Consider the following 19,622-nt stretch of genomic DNA (forward strand, 5'->3'; position numbering starts at 1 on the left):
TTAAAAATATAGCAATTGGATATAGACGTTTTAAAATATATATATACATATCACAATTTGTTTTTAAACAAAACCCCCAAGTATATTGGCATTTCTTAGGGTTAAAGGGACAGTTTAAATAGATAGATAGTCCCTTTATTAACCATTCATCGGTTTTGCATAACCAGCACGGTTATATTAATATACTTTTTACCTCTGTGATCACCTTGTATCTAAGCCTCTGCAGACTTTCCTCTTGTCTCAGTTTTTTTGACAGACTTGCATTTTAGCTAATCGGTGCTGACTCATAAATAACTCCACTAAAGTTAGCACAATGTTATCTATATGGCACACATGAACTAGCAGTTTCTAGCTGTGGAAAACTGTCAAAGTGTACTGAGATAAGAGGTGGCCTTCAAGGGTTTAGGCATCAGCATATGAACCTACCACACAGCCAGATTACGAGTTTTGCATTATGGCTGGCTCGCTACTAACTTGCAAGTTATTTCCACCGCTCACCTTTAATAGCGCTGCTATTACTAGTTTGCAAAAAAACCTGTGTTTTGCAGCCAATATGGCAGCGTTGAGCTCCATACCGCACACAAATAACAGCTCTACTTTGAGCTTCTTTTACGTGCTTGTGCACGATTTCCCCATAGACATCAATGTTAAAGCTCCGTAACGCAGCCCCATTGATGTCTATGGGGAAAGAAAATGTATGTTTAAACCTAACACCCTAGCATAAACCCCGAGTTTAAACACCCCTAATCTGCCACCCCCGACATCGCCGACACCTACATTACACTTATTAACCCCTAATCTGCCGCCCCCAACGTCGCCGCCGCCACTATACTAAAGTTATTAACCCCTAAACCTCTGGCCTCCCACATCACTAACACTAAATAAATATATTAACCCCTAAACCTAAGTCTAACCCTAACACCCCTAACTTTAATAAAATTAAAATAAATCTTAATTAAAATTACTATCATTACTTAAATAATACATATTTAAGACTAAATTCTTACCTGTAAAATAAACCCTAAGCTAACTAATAGTTACATTGTAGCTAGCTTAGGTTTTATTTTTATTTCACAGCTGTTTGTATTTATTTTAACTAGGTAGACTAGTTAGTAAATAGTTATTAACTATTTACTAGCTACCTAGTTAAAATAAATACAAATTTACCTGTAAAATAAAACCTAACCTGAGTTACACTAACACCTAACATTACACTAAAATTAAATAAATTAAAATGAAAAAATACACTTATCTAAATTGCAAAAGATAATAAATTACACAAAATAAAAAAAGAAATGATCAAAAATAAAAATGAATTACTCCTAATCTAATAGCCCTATCAAAATAAAAAAGCCCCCCCCCCCCCCAAATAATAAAACCCCTAGCCTACACTAAACTGCCAATGGCCCTTAAAAGGGCCTTTTGCGGGGCATTGCCCAAAAGAAATCAGCTCTTTTATCTGTAAAAAAAATACAAACAACACCCCAACAGTAAAACCCACCACCCACACAACCAATCCCCCAAATAAAAACCTACCTAAAAAATCTAAGCTCCCCATTGCCCTGAAAAGGGCATTTGGGTGGGCATTGCCCTTAAAAGGGCATTTAGGTCTTTTACATTGCCCAAAACCCTGTAAATAAACCTAACACTAACCCCAGAAGATCCACTTACAGTTTTTGAAGACCGGACATCCATCCTCATCCAGCAGGGAGAAGTCTTCATCCAAGCGGCAAGAAGTCCTCAACGAAGCCGGGAGAAGTCTTCATCCAAGCGGCAAGAAGTCATCCTCCAGAAGGGCAGACGTCTTCATCCAAATGGCATCTTCTATCTTCATCCTTCCAACGTGGAGCGGCTTCATCTTCAAGACATCCGGCGCGGAGCATCCTCTTCTTTCAATGGCTATTGAAGAATGAGGTTTCCCTTTAAATGACGTCATCCAAGATGGCGTCCCTTGACTTCCGATTGGCTGATTGAATTCTATCAGCCAATCGGAATTAAAGGGTAAAAAATCCTATTGGCTGATGCAATCAGCCAGTAGGATTGAGATTCAATCCTATTGACTGATCCAATCAGCCAATAGGATTGAGCTTGCATTCTATTGGCTGTTCCAATCAGCCAATAGAATGCAAGCTCAATCCTATTGGCTGATTACATCAGTCAATAGGATTACAGCTCAATCCTATTGGCTGTCCCTATGAACCAATAGAATGCAAGCTCAATCCTATTGGCTGATTACATCAGCCAATAAGATAAAAGCTCAATCCTATTGGCTGATTGTATCAGCCAATAGGATTAAAGCTCAATCCTATTGGCTGATTGCATCAGCCAATAGGATTTTTTTACCCTTTAATTCCGATTGGCTGATAGAATTATATCAGCCAATCGGAAGCCAAGGGACGCCATCTTGGATGACATCCCTTAAAAGGAACCTTCAGTGTATGGCTGGGACCGTATGAAGAGGATGCTCCACGCCGGATGTCTTGAAGATGGAGCTGCTCCGCGTTGAAAGGATGAAGATAGAAGATGCCGTCTGGATAAAGACTTCTGCCCACCTGGAGGACGACTTCTTGCTGCTTGGATGAAGACTTCTCCTGGCTTCGTTGAGGACTTCTTGCCGCTTGGATGAAGACTTCTTCCGGCTGGATGAGTATGGATGTCCGGTCTTTAAAAACTGTAAGTGGATCTTCGGGGGTTAGCGTTAGGTTTTTTTAAGGGTGGGTTTTATTTTTAGATTAGGGACTTTGGGCACTGTAATGCAATTGTGTGGGTGGTGGGTTTTACTGTTGAGGGTTGTTTGTATTTTTTAATACAGGTAAAAGAGCTGATTTCTTTGGGGCAATGCTCCGCAAAAGGCCATTTTAAGGGCCATTGGCAGTTTAGTGTAGAATAGGGTTTTTTATTTTTGGGGGGGGGGGGGTTTATTTGATAGGGCTATTAGATTAGGTCTAATTAGTTTAAATATTTGATAATTTCTTTTTTATTTTGTGTAATTTAGATAAATGTATTTTTTTAATTTAATTTATTTAATGTTAGTGTAATGTTAGGTTTAACTGTAAGACAGGTTTGGTTTTATTTTGCAGGTAAATTTGTATTTATTTTAACTAGGTAGCTAGTAAATAGTTAACTATTTACTAACTAGTCTACCTAGTTAAAATAAATACAAACTTACCTGTGAAATAAAAATAAAACCTAAGATAGCTACAATGTAACTATTAGTTATAGTGTAGCTAGTTTAGGTTTTATTTTACAGGTAAGTATTTATTTTTAAATCAGAATAATTCAGGTATTAATTGTAATTTTTATTAGGAATTATTTTAATTATGTTAAAGTTAGTGAGTGTTAGGGTTAGTGTTATGTTAGGGTTAGGGTTAGGGGTTAATAACTTTAGCATAGTGGCAGCGACATTGGGGTAGCAGATTAGGGGTTAATAAGTGTAGTTAGGTGGCAGCGATTTTGGTGGCAGCAGATTAGGGGTTAATATCAGTAATGTAGTTTGCGGCGATGTTAGGGACAGCAGATTAGGGGTTAATAAATTTATGTAGGTGGCGACAACATTAGGGGCATCAGATTAGGGGTTAATAATATTTAACTAGTGTTTACGATGCGGGAGTGCATATTCATAATTGACAACAAACACACAAACTATGCATATTTTAGTTATTAACACATACATATATTTAGACTTAAAAATATCAATTACAATGAACACAGACAGGCGTTCGCACTGCTCCCTGTCTGTGATCATTATAATTGATATATTCTCATAACCGCTGACCACTTTATGCGGCTCCGGTTCCTATTGTATCACAACATTGTATTGCAATATAGTTTTTGCTTTGTTTTGATAGTTATAGTCTTGGTATCGTTAAAAAAACGATAATAAAACGGTAAATAATTCCAGCCAATTTCACTGTGAAATTGCTAACTTTACATTTTTGCTACATACATGAGAACTATCCTTATATTACAACATACCTTAAACTTAATTTAAAGAGCTTTAATTCTGGTAGTATTAAAAGGTAATAATCATTAATAGGTACCAGCCACTTTAGCTGCAGATTCTTTGGTATTATTTTTATGCTACCTTCATGTGAACTCACTACCCGTATATCTGTTGACATCGTATCACAATACAGCTTAAACTTTGCTTTGAGACTTGTAATCTTGGAAGCTTTAAAATTACGGTAATAAATGGTAAATAGTACCAGCCATTTTTGTTGTGGACTTAATCGTTTTATATTTATGCTACCTACATGAGAGCTCTCCTTTTATCTCAACTTAACTTAAGCTTAATTTAAGAGTTGGAGTTCTGGTAGTTTCAAAAAAGGTAATAAGCGGTAATAGGTATCAGTCACTTTGGCTGCAGATTTAATAGCTTAATAGTTTCGCTACCTACATGTGAATTACCACCCGTATATCTGCTGATATGCTTTCTTTGTGACAACTGGGTTGGGATTTAATAGTATACCTTCATACACTTAGGGAGCAGTCATCCTTATATGTTTTTTAGGATGTGTATTCACCTTTTTTATACATTATGAGTAAAAGTTAAGTTTTAACTATCAATCTGGTCTCCCCATCTTCTCTCTTAGTTATGTTACCACATATCACCCCCCAATAGTATTTAAAGTGTGCCATAATAGTGCTTCTTTATTTCTTCTTTTTTAGTAATTCAATTTATAGGCACTAGGCACTGCCCTACCTTATGTACAGTATATATTACTATAGGAGGGATCTGGGTGTATGTTCGCTTACCCTTATCTCCCTGATTTAATTACCAGGGAATTTCCTTATTTGAATGTTTATATGACACCAGGAGGGAGGAGTGTTCATCTTTGAACCAATATCATTTGTATTAACATTTTAAATAGTGCATTGCACCTGTTGTGTATTATGGTCTATGATTACGATGATATGTAGCCAAAACACGTAAGACCACATTTTTCTGCTGTTATGTGGATGTGAAATCTCCGTGACCTCTTTGTCACTTTATAGATTCAATAAAGACTTTGTTTTATTTTATGGTTTCACGTCTGAAATCTTTTTTCTTTATATTTATTTGGGGAGTAAGGGAGCTCCCTAGTTCTTCTTTGAAGCCTACAAGCCTCCTTTCCTAGGATTGCTGGAAGTAGATTTAGTGGAGCGGTAGGAGTGAGTTCAGAATTGGCTGTACCTGTCCAAGCATTGGTCCGCTTAAGGTGACAGGCTTATGACGCAACTCAGAAGTGGTGGACATGCGCTGACTACATTTTTAGAACAGTATGCGCTTGGAGGTGAGGAGTCCATGTGGCGTGCTGCTGGTGGCTGCTGATCGACTGGTGAAAGGGGTAGGAGCAGTAATGTACTGCGGTCCCTCACTGGTCTCCAGTTCCGCTGCTCCATCAGATGGGTGTTTATCCTCCTTACGTAAACGTTGAGTCTTAGGGGTAGGAGTGGTTATATTCTGTGGTCCCTGGTGCTACAATACCACTGAAGGGTGAGTCAGCGAGTCATTACTATTCTTATGCTGTTTTCTCCAACTTGTTCCACCAGTCCCTGATATCCTTGAATCATATTATTGTTTATTTGCTATGTTTCAGTTTCTGCATCAGTGAATCTGGACTATTTGCTTTTGACATTTAATGTTTATATGAGTGTAATTGTTTATGTGAATATATTTATGTGGTGTTTGGTGCATCTTTTTTTTTAACTCCTTATTCTTTACGCAAGATCTTCAGTCCCGCTAACCAGATAAGAGCTCATGTTTACTTTCCACTTGTTAGCGCATGTTACCGTGCCACTTGTAATCTACCCATATGTGTCTCTCTAAAATGGAATTTAACCAATGAGAGTGATAATCATTGCAATAGTTTCTTGAATACAGTTATGCATTTATCCTTTAATATTGCTAATCATTTTAGTCTAATTTAAGAAATAGTAGCACAATGGAATAGTAATATTTGTACAAAATGTTCCTCTTTTTCTGACATAATACAAGTAACAAGAGAACAGTTTCTAACTATAACAATACAAAACCTATTTACCATCTATATATTATTTTACACTTCAGATTTTGTTAAGATGAAAAACATACCTGATTGTAGAATGATGTTGAGTAATCAAATGTTATTTAGTGAGTAATTTCGTGGAATTTGTTGAAATTGAATATGTTTTATTTAGATAAAATCTCTAATGTTTAGGTGACAATGGTAAATAATGTTGTTCTCTTCCTTGTAGCACAAATTTACTAAATTGACTTTATCTTTCCCAGAAAATGAAAAACTACCAAGAACAGATAACACATGGTTTAGAAAATGTTACCTGCCATGGAAAATGTGCAGGAGAAAACATGTTTAGGCTGTTTTGCTTGGCTGTAGATTTATATATATATATATATATATATATATATATATATATATATATATATATATATATATATACAGGGAGTGCAGAATTATTAGGCAAGTTGTATTTTTGAGGATTAATTTTATTATTGAACAACAACCATGTTCTCAATGAACCCAAAAAACTCATTAATATCAAAGCTGAATATTTTTGGAAGTAGTTTTTAGTTTGTTTTTAGTTATAGCTATTTTAGGGGTATATCTGTGTGTGCAGGTGACTATTACTGTGCATAATTATTAGGCAACTTAACAAAAAACAAATATATACCCATTTCAATAATTTATTTTTACCAGTGAAACCAATATAACATCTCAACATTCACAAATATACATTTCTGACATTCAAAAACAAAACAAAAACAAATCAGTGACCAATATAGCCACCTTTCTTTGCAAGGACACTCAAAAGCCTGCCATCCATGGATTCTGTCAGTGTTTTGATCTGTTCACCATCAACATTGCGTGCAGCAGCAACCACAGCCTCCCAGACACTGTTCAGAGAGTTGTACTGTTTTCCCTCCTTGTAAATCTCACATTTGATGATGGACCACAGGTTCTCAATGGGGTTCAGATCAGGTAAACAAGGAGGCCATGTCATTAGATTTTCTTCTTTTATACCCTTTCTTGCCAGCCACGCTGTGGAGTACTTGGACGCGTGTGATGGAGCATTGTCCTGCATGAAAATCATGTTTTTCTTGAAGGATGCAGACTTCTTCCTGTACCACCGCTTGAAGAAGGTGTCTTCCAGAAACTGGCAGTAGGATTGGGAGTTGAGCTTGACTCCATCCTCAACCCGAAAAGGCCCCACAAGCTCATCTTTGATGATACCAGCCCAAACCAGTACTCCACCTCCACCTTGCTCTCTGCCCTTTACCAATCAAGCCATGGGCCCATCCATCTGGCCCATCAAGACTCACTTTCATTTCATCAGTCCATAAAACCTTAGAAAAATCAGTCTTGAGATATTCCTTGGCCCAGTCTTGACATTTCAGCTTGTGTGTCTTGTTCAGTGGTGGTCGTCTTTCAGCCTTTCTTACCTTGGCCATGTCTCTGAGTATTGCACACCTTGTGCTTTTGGGCACTCCAGTGATGTTGCAGCTCTGAAATATGGCCAAACTGGTGGCAAGTGGCATCTTGGCAGCTGCACGCTTGACTTTTCTCAGTTCATGGGCAGTTATTTTGCGCCTTGGTTTTTCCACACGCTTCTTGCGACCCTGTTGACTATTTTGAATGAAACGCTTGATTGTTCGATGATCACGCTTCAGAAGCTTTGCAATTTTAAGAGTGCTGCATCCCTCTGCAAGATATCTCACTATTTTTGACTTTTCTGAGCCTGTCAAGTCCTTCTTTTGACCCATTTTGCCAAAGGAAAGGAAGTTGCCTAATAATTATGCACACCTGATATAGGGTGTTGATGTCATTAGACCACACCCCTTCTCATTACAGAGATGCACATCACCTAATATGCTTAATTGGTAGTAGGCTTTTGAGCCTATACAGCTTGGAGTAAGATAACATGCATAAAGAGGATGATGTGGTCAAAATACTCATTTGCCTAATAATTCTGTACTCCCTGTATATATATATATATATATATATATATATATATATATATATATACACACAGATACTCACCTGCCACTTTATTAGGTACACATGTTCAATTGCTTGATAACATACATTGCTAATCAGCCAATCACATGGCAGCAACTCAATGCATTTAGGCATCTAAACATGGTGAAGATGACTTGCTGAAGTTCAAACCGAGCATCAGAATGGGGAAGAAAGGGGATTTAAGTTACTTTGAATGTAGGATCGTTGTTGGTGCTAGACGGGCTGGTCTGAGTATTTAAAAAACTGCTGATCTACAGGAATTTCATTGCACAACCATCTCTAGGGTTTACAGAGAATGATCCCAAAAAGAGAAAATATTCAGTGAGTGGCAGTTGTGTGGATGACAATGCTTTGTTGATGTCAAAGGTCAGAGGAGAATGGGCAGACTGGTTCAAGATGATAGAAAGGCAACAGTAACTCAAATAACCACTCGTTACAAGCAAGGTATGCAGAATACCATCTCTAAATTCACAACACGTCAAACTTTGAAGCACATTGGCTTACACAGCAGAAGACCACACCGGATTCCACTCCTGTCAGCTTAGAACAGGAAACTGAGGCTTCAATTTACACAGGTTCCCCAAAATTGGACAATAGAAAAGTTGCCTGGTTTGATGAGTCTCAATTTCAGTTGTGACATTCAGATGGTAGGGTCAGAATTTGGCGTAAACAACATGAAAGCATGAATCCATTCTGCCTTGTATCAATGGTTCAGGCTGGTGTTGGTAGTGTAATGGTGTGGGGGATATTTTCTTGGTACACTTTGGGCCCCTTAGTACCAATTGAGCATCATTTAAACGCCACATCCTACATGAGTATTGTTGCTGACCATGTCCATCCCTTCTGATGGCTACTTCCAGCAAGATTCACCATGTCACAAAGCTCAAATCATCTCAAACTGTTTTTTTTTTTAACATGACAATGAGTTCACTGTACAAATTAAGACAGTTCTGAAAAAGCAAAAGGGGGTCCAACCCAATACTATCAAGGTGTAGTATGTGTGTGTGTGTGTCTGTGTATATATATATATATATATATATATATGTATACATATATTTGTATGTGTGTGTGTATGTGCATGCAGAGGTGTTTTTGGTCAGTAACCTCTTAAAGACAGTGACATACCCTGTACCTTTGCCACAAATAGTTTCCAATAACAATGGTGAGACCAATCTATTATACACCTATTTGCACATCAGTATAACTGTAATATAAAAGTTACCTGAATTGTTGTCTAGAGCCAATAATGCAGAGAGTGAGCAGCAACAATGGTCTGGGTAACTGCAAAGTATTCTATGAACAAGGGTTAAAGCAAGAAGAGCAGTCCAAAACCAAGCATCTGTCATATTTCTGATTTATGAGTCTATACCTTAAATTTACAAAACCACCTCCTACTAAAGTCTGGCTATTTAATCTTCAACAAACATCTGTTACATTGCTTATTGCATGCAAGTTGTATGCTGTCCCTCAGTCTGAAGTTGCAGATACTCTGTAATCTACTGTTGCCTGTTTTATTTTTGTCATCTACAACCTTCCTTATTTACCTCTTATTGCCTGCAGTCATTCTAAGCTCCTGCCTTTTTCTCAGAAACCCTCTGTATAACTTTTGGAATCCTTTTCTGTGATTAGGCTGCTTGTTTTGTGGAATCTTCTGTTCACTGCAAACACAGACACTGAACAGCTGAGCAAGAGTTCTAAGGCTATTGAAAACATCTAGACAAGTAAGAAAGTAAGAAATTTCTAATTTATTAATCTGTATTATTATTAGATATTTCACTTTATTTTGTCTAACATTACATTGCTACATTATATGTTTTAGGCAGTTTACATGCAGTTAAACTGTTGTTTTATTTTGTAGCTACATTCCAAATAATTTACTCATTACTCTTAACAAACCTGTGTGTTTATGACTAAAAACATTCAATACATTACTCTAAAAAGGTACACATACTTCCAACAGAACCTAAAAATGTTGTTAAGCATTGCAGCATCAAGCAGATAGTTAAGACAATGGTAGTGGTCAGAGCACAGTTCCAAAATTAATTAACCAGTAAATCAGTATTCAGGTAGCAGAATTTAGTCAAAGGGTCAGGCAGCTACCGTAGTCCAAAAAGTTTTCCCATGGTCAAGATCAAAGTAGCAGGTCAGGAACAAGAATGCTTCAGTCTCCATGGGAAAAACCAAACACAGAATGGGATTCTGAGATGACCGTCTAATACCTTCTATTCAGGCTTGGCGCAAGGAACAAGGCCAAGGTCACTGCAAGGTAGCCAGGTAACAGAAAGCACTAGAATAGAGCACAATGTTGCCACAACTCAGCAGCAAACAGAGCGTACCATGTAACCTTACCTAAAAGTATCTCTGTGTCACTGGACTTTTTTTAGGAAATATTTTATTATTTGTGCTGTTAATAGCCATAAATATATAAAAATCCCTTAAAGTGAAAGTCTATCCTACCGTTTATGAAACACTAGGATTGACTATTGAAACAAATAAAGGAGATTTAATTCATGAAGTATAAAATACTTAATTCAGAAAGCTCCTTTATTTGTTTCAAGCAATCGCTGCTCGGAGCTGCTAAGGAAGCCCACTGCAGATCGCTGTTTTGCTAGAGAGGTGACGTTTTCACCTCTTAGCCAATAGCCGTGTAGTAAATACAGCTTGGCGCCCTTGGGAGCCAGATTTCATGCACACTATTTGCTAAGAGGTGAAAATGTCACCTCTTAGCAAAAAAAAAATGCTGCCGTGGGCTGCCTCAACAGCTACGAACAGTGATCAATTGAAACAAATAAAGGAGCTTTCTGCATGAAGTATGTTATGCTTGAAAATCCCCTTTATTTGTTTCAATAGTCAATCCTAGCATTTCAGAAACACTTCACTTGAAGGCTTCTAAAATGTTAATGTGTGGCCAACATGTATAGGTATAAGATACTTCTTTGGCCCTTTACACCTTTAACTGAGTTTGCCTCAGCCACATTAGAATTTCAAATATATTATATATAATTATAATTAATTAATATATAATTATTAATAAGCTATTCAGTTTACACCAATGTCAGACTTTTTATGTTTAGTAATGTTTTAAATCCTTAAATACTTTATATTCCAACCATGAAGAAACATGTTATATTCGTATGAATAGCTAACTTGTACATATAAAATTATATGACCTAAATCCATATTCATTTGAATTTATTTAATGTGCTTCTCGCATGTTTTTTAAAAAAAAAATAATAATAAAAAAGGTTTCACAATTAGTAATACTAGTTATAAAGGACATTCTTACCCTTCATACCAAGAAAGGAAGATGGGAAAAAAATATATTAACAGCATAAAGCAAGATAAAACTTGTTAATGTTCAATGTAAACTGAGCAAATAATCACTTCTTAGCTCCCAGTGACATTAATAGATGATATAAACAACTTTCCTCTGTTTTAATTTGTTAATTGCAAAATAATAAAATCCAACAGATCAGGGCTGGCTCAATACGTGCTGCTTGAGTCTAAAGAATGGAAGCATGATCCAACTACTTCCAATTTGTTGTGTAATATAGTCCTGGGTCCTGTTGTAAAGCCAGCCATGCAATATATTTGTAAACTACCAGATAATATATTTTTCAGTAATATATTAGCAACTATCGACAGTTGAAAAAGGATTACCACAACCAATGTTAACACATAATTATTAATTTCAGTTATTTTGCTGATGTACTGTTTACTATTCATACATAATAATTTTAATTTCCCATGTTGTTTATAATTTCTTCATACTCTTGGTTCATTTGGTCTGCCTTGGTTTCAAGTGAGCAAAGTGACATATATATTTTATCTAATTAAAAGGGGCCAGCTCCTAAGTTTTTCATGATATCAAAATCTGAAGTGTAAAATGAAATATAGATGGTAAATAGGTTTTGCATTGTTATAGTTTGAGACTGTTCTCTTGTTACTTGTATTATGTCATAAAAAGACGAACATTTTGTACAAGCATTAAAGGGACATGAAACCCAAACATTTTCTTTCTTGATTTAGATAGAGAATACAATTTTAAACAACTTTCCAATTTACTTCTATTATTTAATTTGCTTCCTTCTCTTGTTATCATTTGCTGAACGGTTTATCTAGGCAAGTTCATGAGCAGCAGAGAACCTAGGTTCTAGCTGTTGATTGGTGGCTGCATATATATATTGAATGTGATAGGCTCACCCATGAGTTCAGTTAGAAACTAGTAGTGCATTGCTGCTCCTTCCACAAACGATACCGAGAGAATAAAACAGATTAGATAATAGAAGTAAATTAGAAAGTTGTTCATAACTGTATTCTCTATCTGAATCATGAAAGGAAATTTTTGGGTTTCATGTACCTTTAATATCCCATGGTGCTACTATTTCTTAAATTAGATTAAAATGATTAACAATATTCAAGGATAAATGCATAACTATATTCAAGAAAATATTGCAATGATTATCCCTCTCATTGGCTAAATGCCATTTTAGAGAGACAAATATGGGTAGATTACAAGTGGCACGGTAACATGCGCTCATAACAAGTTGCAATTAAACATGAGCTGTTGGGGCCGATTTATCATGGCCCGAATGGGGCCAAATACCCCTGTTTCTGCTCGAGCCTTTAGGCTCACCAGAAACAGGAGTTAAAAATTAGTTTCATATCCCTTTAACTTTGATTTGCACAATGAGACTCCCATGAGCTTTTATTCAAATAGACATTTATTTACATAGTTATAGAAAAGGAATTGAATACTGACACTCTTATTTGGTCACTTAATATATGTGAATATCTCTACCAATCAGAACATGTGACAAGATAAATAAAATTTCATAAGAATAAAAAGAAAAATACAATAATTATAATGAAAAAGTGCCATTTATTTTCTCAGACACCATATAGCAAGCTATAAGTGTGCAGAAAATCTAAAAAACTAAAAAATTAGATGATAAATTACATATATCTTAAAAATAATATGATGATATCTAAATATGTATTGAGACGTGACTGAAAATATATTATCCATAAGTATTTTGTCTGCATAATGTACCATACTATCACAATTACAATACTATTGTTACACAGCTCTAAATGTTTTTCCATGCCTCATGTAATCATGTGACCCTGGTACCCTGTGTTCAAAATCATAAACATGAGTAAGACGGATAAACAAAGAATGTGTAAATATCTCTCTTAAATCAAATATGTGCTGCATACAGAGGCAGGTGATATGAGTTTGGGTCTGGAGCATTTATAGGTACGACATGTGCTGGCAAACTGAGACACGCAATATGTATTTGGGACTGGAGCATTTATAGGTACGACATGTGCTGGCAAACTGAGACACGCAATATGTATTTGGGACTGGTGTATTTACAGCTACAGCAGGGACAGAGACAGATGACAGCCAGTGATAACTAGAACCAATGGTACCACGCTTGGAGCTTGATGTGGACACTCTAATGGCAATGTTAGTGACTAAGTTCATCTTCTGGTGAGCTTTTATGAGATGCTTCTAATGAGGACCTCCTTAAAAATATTCACAGCCCTAACAAATAAAAAAATTAAAATACAACAGCTTTTCTTCTTTATTTTAAAGTAAGGATAATTGCAATTTTTTTTTTTTTTTACTATTGGCTTTAAATGTAAGTAAACTATTTTCACATTCCTTTATGAATTAAAAATGTATAGTTAAAATTAATTAGGTACCTACATTTGGGTTTGAGGTGTACTAAATTGATGTATGGGGAATCTAGTCACCTTAATTTGAATTACTGTTCCTTTAACAGGAATTACTTATCAGCCAATGAGCAGTATGAAGTACACAACTGATACTGCTATGTTGGTTGCAATTTAAAAAGCTTTTACTTTACACTTTTTTCATGCAAAAACAAAATAATTATAACAAAAACATTTATATGGTGCTCTTTCATATAGATAACAGAACATTTTGGTGTAAAACGTCCCTTTAAAGGGGCTTTAAAGCACCTCTTCATTTTGTATAAAAATTGTGCTTTGCACCTGCTCTCTAGAGAGGTTAAAAAGCAGGACCTGTAATGCTTCAAAATGCCTAAACCAGCTATTTAATTTGCAGGATTTACAGGTTACAGATTTTGCTTTTTGGCATCTCAAGGGAGCACAGAACAAGTACAAGTTTACACAAAGTAATTAAAGGTTGTATGCCCTTTTAAAGGACTGACTTGAAGTCAATGGTAAGTCTGCATTTAAAATTATTTATAAAACATACATTTAACAAAACTATTCTCTCTGTGTTGAGAGTAATATTTAAAAAGTTGATTAATTACTTCTATGCTTCTTTAATATGGTAAAATATCTTCCTTTAAAGTCCCCAAATCGCATATAAAATGTTGACATATAAAAGTTTAATACATAGCCACCAGCTTGCTCTTTATTAAAATATACACTTTGGATCTATTTCAGTACCTTTGCCATTTTTTAAAAAAAATATTCTTTATTTATAAAGCGCCAACAGATTCCGCAGCGCTGCCCATGAGTAATGGTGAAACAATCTGATAAAAGACAAAATTTTACAGACAAATACAGGGGGGATTGAGGGCCCTATTCCTGTGAAAACTCCTGTGAAAACTTACAATCTAGCCATTTGATTATATTATTATTTTATTCATAAGAATTACTCAAATACAGAGATTCAATATCAAGTTCTACAATGGATCTCCTGATCCAGTTCTGTCAATCATTTGTCACACAGGCACCTGGAATCATTTATATTTTTTTCTTAGTTGTCGTAGAAATCATTGCATGTAAAAAGAAACTCAAGTAATTGTTATTGCTGACAGCTATGCAATTACTTTCAAGAAATGATTACAAACACATAAAACTCCAATTACTCCTCTGCAGCTGTTTTTGTACACATCTTTGAAATATTTTTTATGTAGTCTTTTAACCTCTTCAGTGCCATGGAGGAGGTGGGTATTTTAAGATATTCCATTCCATGTCACTAACAGAATAATGTCATCCTTTAAATGGTAAAATTTTAGGGATGGATATTTGCACTATTCAAAGTTTTGAAAAAAATGTTCCCCTTAACATTTGATCTGCTATTTAAATGTTTCTGTGAAACATAAGTTAACATTTCAAGATGCAATTACAGTATATTTTACAAATTACATTGCAATTTGCATTTGTTATATTTAACATTAATCTTACAACTTCAGTTTCCAATGGAGCTTCATTACTTTCTATGGGCCAGATGATCAAAGATGTTCTCATGAGTTGTTGAACTCACTGAATTCTGTAAGGAAAAAGGATGGAACCTTGGGGTCCCAGAGAGATGCATTCCAGAAACAGTAATGAGGCTCTCTAGGATACAGAATTTCACAGGGGAGAGTGTATTTAACACCTTGGACTGATATAAAGTTTGTAGCAAAGACAAATGAACTGTAATGCTTTCACTGCAGTTTAATTTTCTTTTGTCTCTAGTTAAGTATATAGTACATTTCTGCCAGTTAAATAAGTGTAGTGTGAATTTTTACCAAAAACTTAACATGGATTTTGAGAAAGCTTCAAACATAAACTGGACAGCCCCCTGCTCCTCCTACTTAATGAAACTTTCAGTTTTATTTTACAATAGAGCAAATACAAAGTGCAATGTAATTTGTAAAAGATAGACAAAAAATACAAAGTAACAAACTTTCAAAGGATAATCAGTATTTGTGAAATCATTGTTGCATTGTTACAATACAAAATAGAAAGTGCAAGGCTTAATTTTAATACAATTTCAATTTAAAAGGACCCAATCTGAAGTGCAAATCATTATATAATTTAAAGCACAAATTGTAAGTGTCACAGAACTCGTGTCATGCAGTGCTAGACTACACTGGGCTAGTGGGCTTGTCTCTCCTTCACATACACAAATGCAGGGAATGCCCCTTAGAAAACTATAGCAAAATCTGCCTTCTAGAATATTGTGAGAGATTTCTCAGTGCTGGAGAATCATTCTAGATCTTCTCATCTGAGTGGAGAGCTTTATAGGAGACATCTCTCTGGGACTTCCAGGTTCCGTCCTTTTACCATTAAGCCACCATGAAGTCTGCACTATAATTTATTTCTAAGCAGGATAACATTTTCATCAGGCCCTTAAAGGAATATGAAACCCATTTTTTTCATGATTTAGAGAGAGCTTGCAATTTGAAGCAACTTTCCAATTTAATACCGCTATCTAGATAGATTTGGTTCACTTGGTATCCTTTGTTGGAAAAGATACCTAGATAGGCTCTGGAGCTAATGATTGATGACTGCTCATATATGCCTAATGGTATTGGCTCACTCATGTGCATTGCTGTCGCTTCAAGAAAGGATACTAATACTTAGAGAATAAAGCTAATGAGATAATAGAAGGAAAAAAAGTTGTTAAAAATTATATTCTCTCTCTGAGTCATGAAAGAAAAAAACTTGGGTTTCATGTCCCTTTAATGTTCCCACACTAAACTAGCACCCAGCCGTTTAAATTAAATGTCACATAGACCATGGTCTCCTTGTATTCCATCAAAGTATCATAATTAAATTGATATTATTACAAATTGTATGTTTCTTTCTGTACTTCCTGCATATAACCTATTTTCCGCTGAGTCCATAGAATGCCCAATCCCTTTTTTTCTCTAGGTGATTGCTGGGTATGACTTTCCCAAATATTTTTTTTAGAATACAATTATATTAGTTTGTAATTAAAAAATGTCAGATTATGATTATATAGGCACCATACAATCCAATTTCATCCATGACTCTGTTTCACAGTCTGAAAATGATTATCCATAGTCGGATCTGAGGAAGTTACAGACAACACTGTGTCACTCTGTCTCACAGTGACTAGACTAAACACTTTTTTTTTTTTTTTAAATCAGCAACGGTCTTTCATTTTCTTTATTGAATTATTTAATCTTAATCTTACTTGAAAATAGTTGGGTTAGCCTTAATTATAATGTACTACGCAATAGTGCCAAAAAAATTGCTGCACATTCTAATTATCATAAATGCACATACAATTTTATACAGCATAACTCAGAAAATAAAGTTACTAGGACTTATTTTAAATTATATGGTCTTTAAAATACCTGTACAGTTAGAATTTTAACTATAACAGCACCTTTCTGTATTTATTTCCCTACTTGTCTTTAAAAATACTATGATCTAGAATGGAACTTCCGGGCAGCGGCTATGATCAGTCGCATAGCTGCATGCTGCTACAGCTTTTCTCCGAAAATTCTAATTATCCATCTTTCAGCAGATTTATCCATGTAACATTTTGTGAGAGCTGCTTTATATTTTGGAAGCCACAACTATCTTGCCTAGAATCACAAGAATTGCTGCTGACTTCGGCATTTTAAGATCTCGACCCTCACTTTACCTCCCTGGCAGGGTGCCTTAGGCCCTGTCGTTAATCAGCACTTTGTGTGCCTTACAACTTGCCATGCTAATACATCTTTTAGAAGATTTCATAAAGGAACCCGCCTGCTCAATTATAGTGACTGCAAGGTGCCTCAAATGCCACTCACCTGAACTTCACATCACGAATGGAGGGTCTGCAAAGATGGGAATCTCAATTGACCCAGCTTATAGATGGCTACGATCGGAACCTGGAGAGGGAATTGTGCGGCCTCATTATAACTGCTCTAAACATCAAAGGGACAACACCGGAACCCAAATTTCAAATTATAAGGGACTCGGCTGGAGATCATGTAACATGCAGGGTTAGAGCTAACGATACAGAGGCTCCTAACTTCTATACTCAGAAAGGTCCTGTAAATGCCATTTGCAACATACCTCTGTTTACTCTAGTCCTCCAAACAGAAAGACCTGTGACTCCAGAGGCCATGGCCGTTGCTGCAAATCCAGACAGCATGCATGAGCGGAGCTCATCTGAATTAGGGATCGAGGAAGAGATCATACCAGACTAAATAAAGGAGAAAGTTTATAGCTATACACCTGGTATTGCAGCCGTTACTGGAAACCGGAGCATGATCAGATCTACAACACCAGAATTACTGTACCTGAAGAGAGAGGTTATCTATACACACTCGCTCCCAGCCCGGACAATATATGGAGATAAGCTGCTAATAAAGATGACCGTGAAAGCACATAATAATCAGAATTGCAATAAGTTCCTGTTTCCCAAGCTGCAAAAACCATGGAGTCTGCACACAAACAATCTCGACACTCTGGGACTAGCTCTAACGATTGCTGGTAATGTTTCTGTGGGACACAAAGAGAACAATCACACTGGAGCTGGCTTAAAGTAGGCTTACTAAAATTTGGTTTCTTGAACTTACCATACTCCTTGCAAGAACCATGGTTAATATTTTTTTTGGTGTTCTATTGCTACTTGTATTCAACAGGAACTTATATTCCCCAATGCACCTAATAATGTCCACTAGGATTGACCATAGTTATATGGGAAACTTTCCCAAACAGCTATTGATAATACTTGTATTTTTTGTTTAGTATAATATGATATGCGCTCTATTCAGGGAAACATAGGTTAGAGTCATTTACAATTGTCAATGTGTACATGGTAGCTACCAGGTTAAATCACTGTTAGGTTCCCCCTTTTATTCTTGTTCCCACATGCAGCAATCTTATTGAACTGTGAGATGGATCATTTAATACCTCCTGTTACACTACAGTATAATATCACCACCTACAGATTACATGGTGACTCGGCTGTCAGCGGCCGGGGTGGCGGGGTTCACCATGTTTGTTACTTTACAGACCTTATTACAGAGTGGGGAGTGTATAGTCACACATTAATTGTGAATTTAACTGTTTGTATAGCTGATGTGATTTTACCCCGCTGCTGCCATTATATCAGCCATGGGGATCTTTTATAACTTTAAACTGTTAACTTAAAGGGACACTGTACCCAAAAAAAATATTTCGTGATTCAGATAGAGCATGACATTTTAAGCACATTTCTAATTTACTCTTATTATCAAATTTTCTTCATTCTCTTGGTATCTTTATTTGAAATGCAAAAATGTAAGTTTAGATGCCGGCCCATTTTTGCTGAACAACCTGGGTTGTCCTTGTTGATTGGTGGATAAATTCATCCACCAATAAAAAAGTGCTGTCCAGAGTACTAAAACAAAAAAAAAGCTTAGATGCCTTCTTTTTCAAATAATGGTAGCAAGAGAACGAAGAAAAATTGATAATAGGAGTAAATTAGAAAGTTGCTTAAAATTGCATGCTCTTTCTGAATTACAAAAGAAAAAAATTTGGGTTCATTGTCCCTTTAACTAACCAGATAGCTATTGTGACTCCAGCATCTTAACTTGCATCTGTTTTTTTATTATTTATTTATTTGAGCCAATTAACATTCATTCACACTAGCCATATCCCCAAAACTTTGTTTTTAGTGTCTCCCTTCTTTTATTTACTTTCTCTCCCCATTATTGGGACCAACATTTCCTATATATTTACTCTCCAACATTTATGCAATGTTTGCATCAATGGATCCTAGCTTCTATGTGATTACTATATAGCCCTCACATTGCCTATGACAACATATATCTGCACCCTGAGTTCCAGTGTGCTCTTATTTAGAAATATATCAGACCCTATACAGGATTAAATCGAGTAACCCCTCAG

Source organism: Bombina bombina, chromosome 7, assembly GCF_027579735.1.
Source record: "Bombina bombina isolate aBomBom1 chromosome 7, aBomBom1.pri, whole genome shotgun sequence".
Taxonomy (NCBI): Eukaryota; Metazoa; Chordata; class Amphibia; order Anura; family Bombinatoridae; genus Bombina; species Bombina bombina.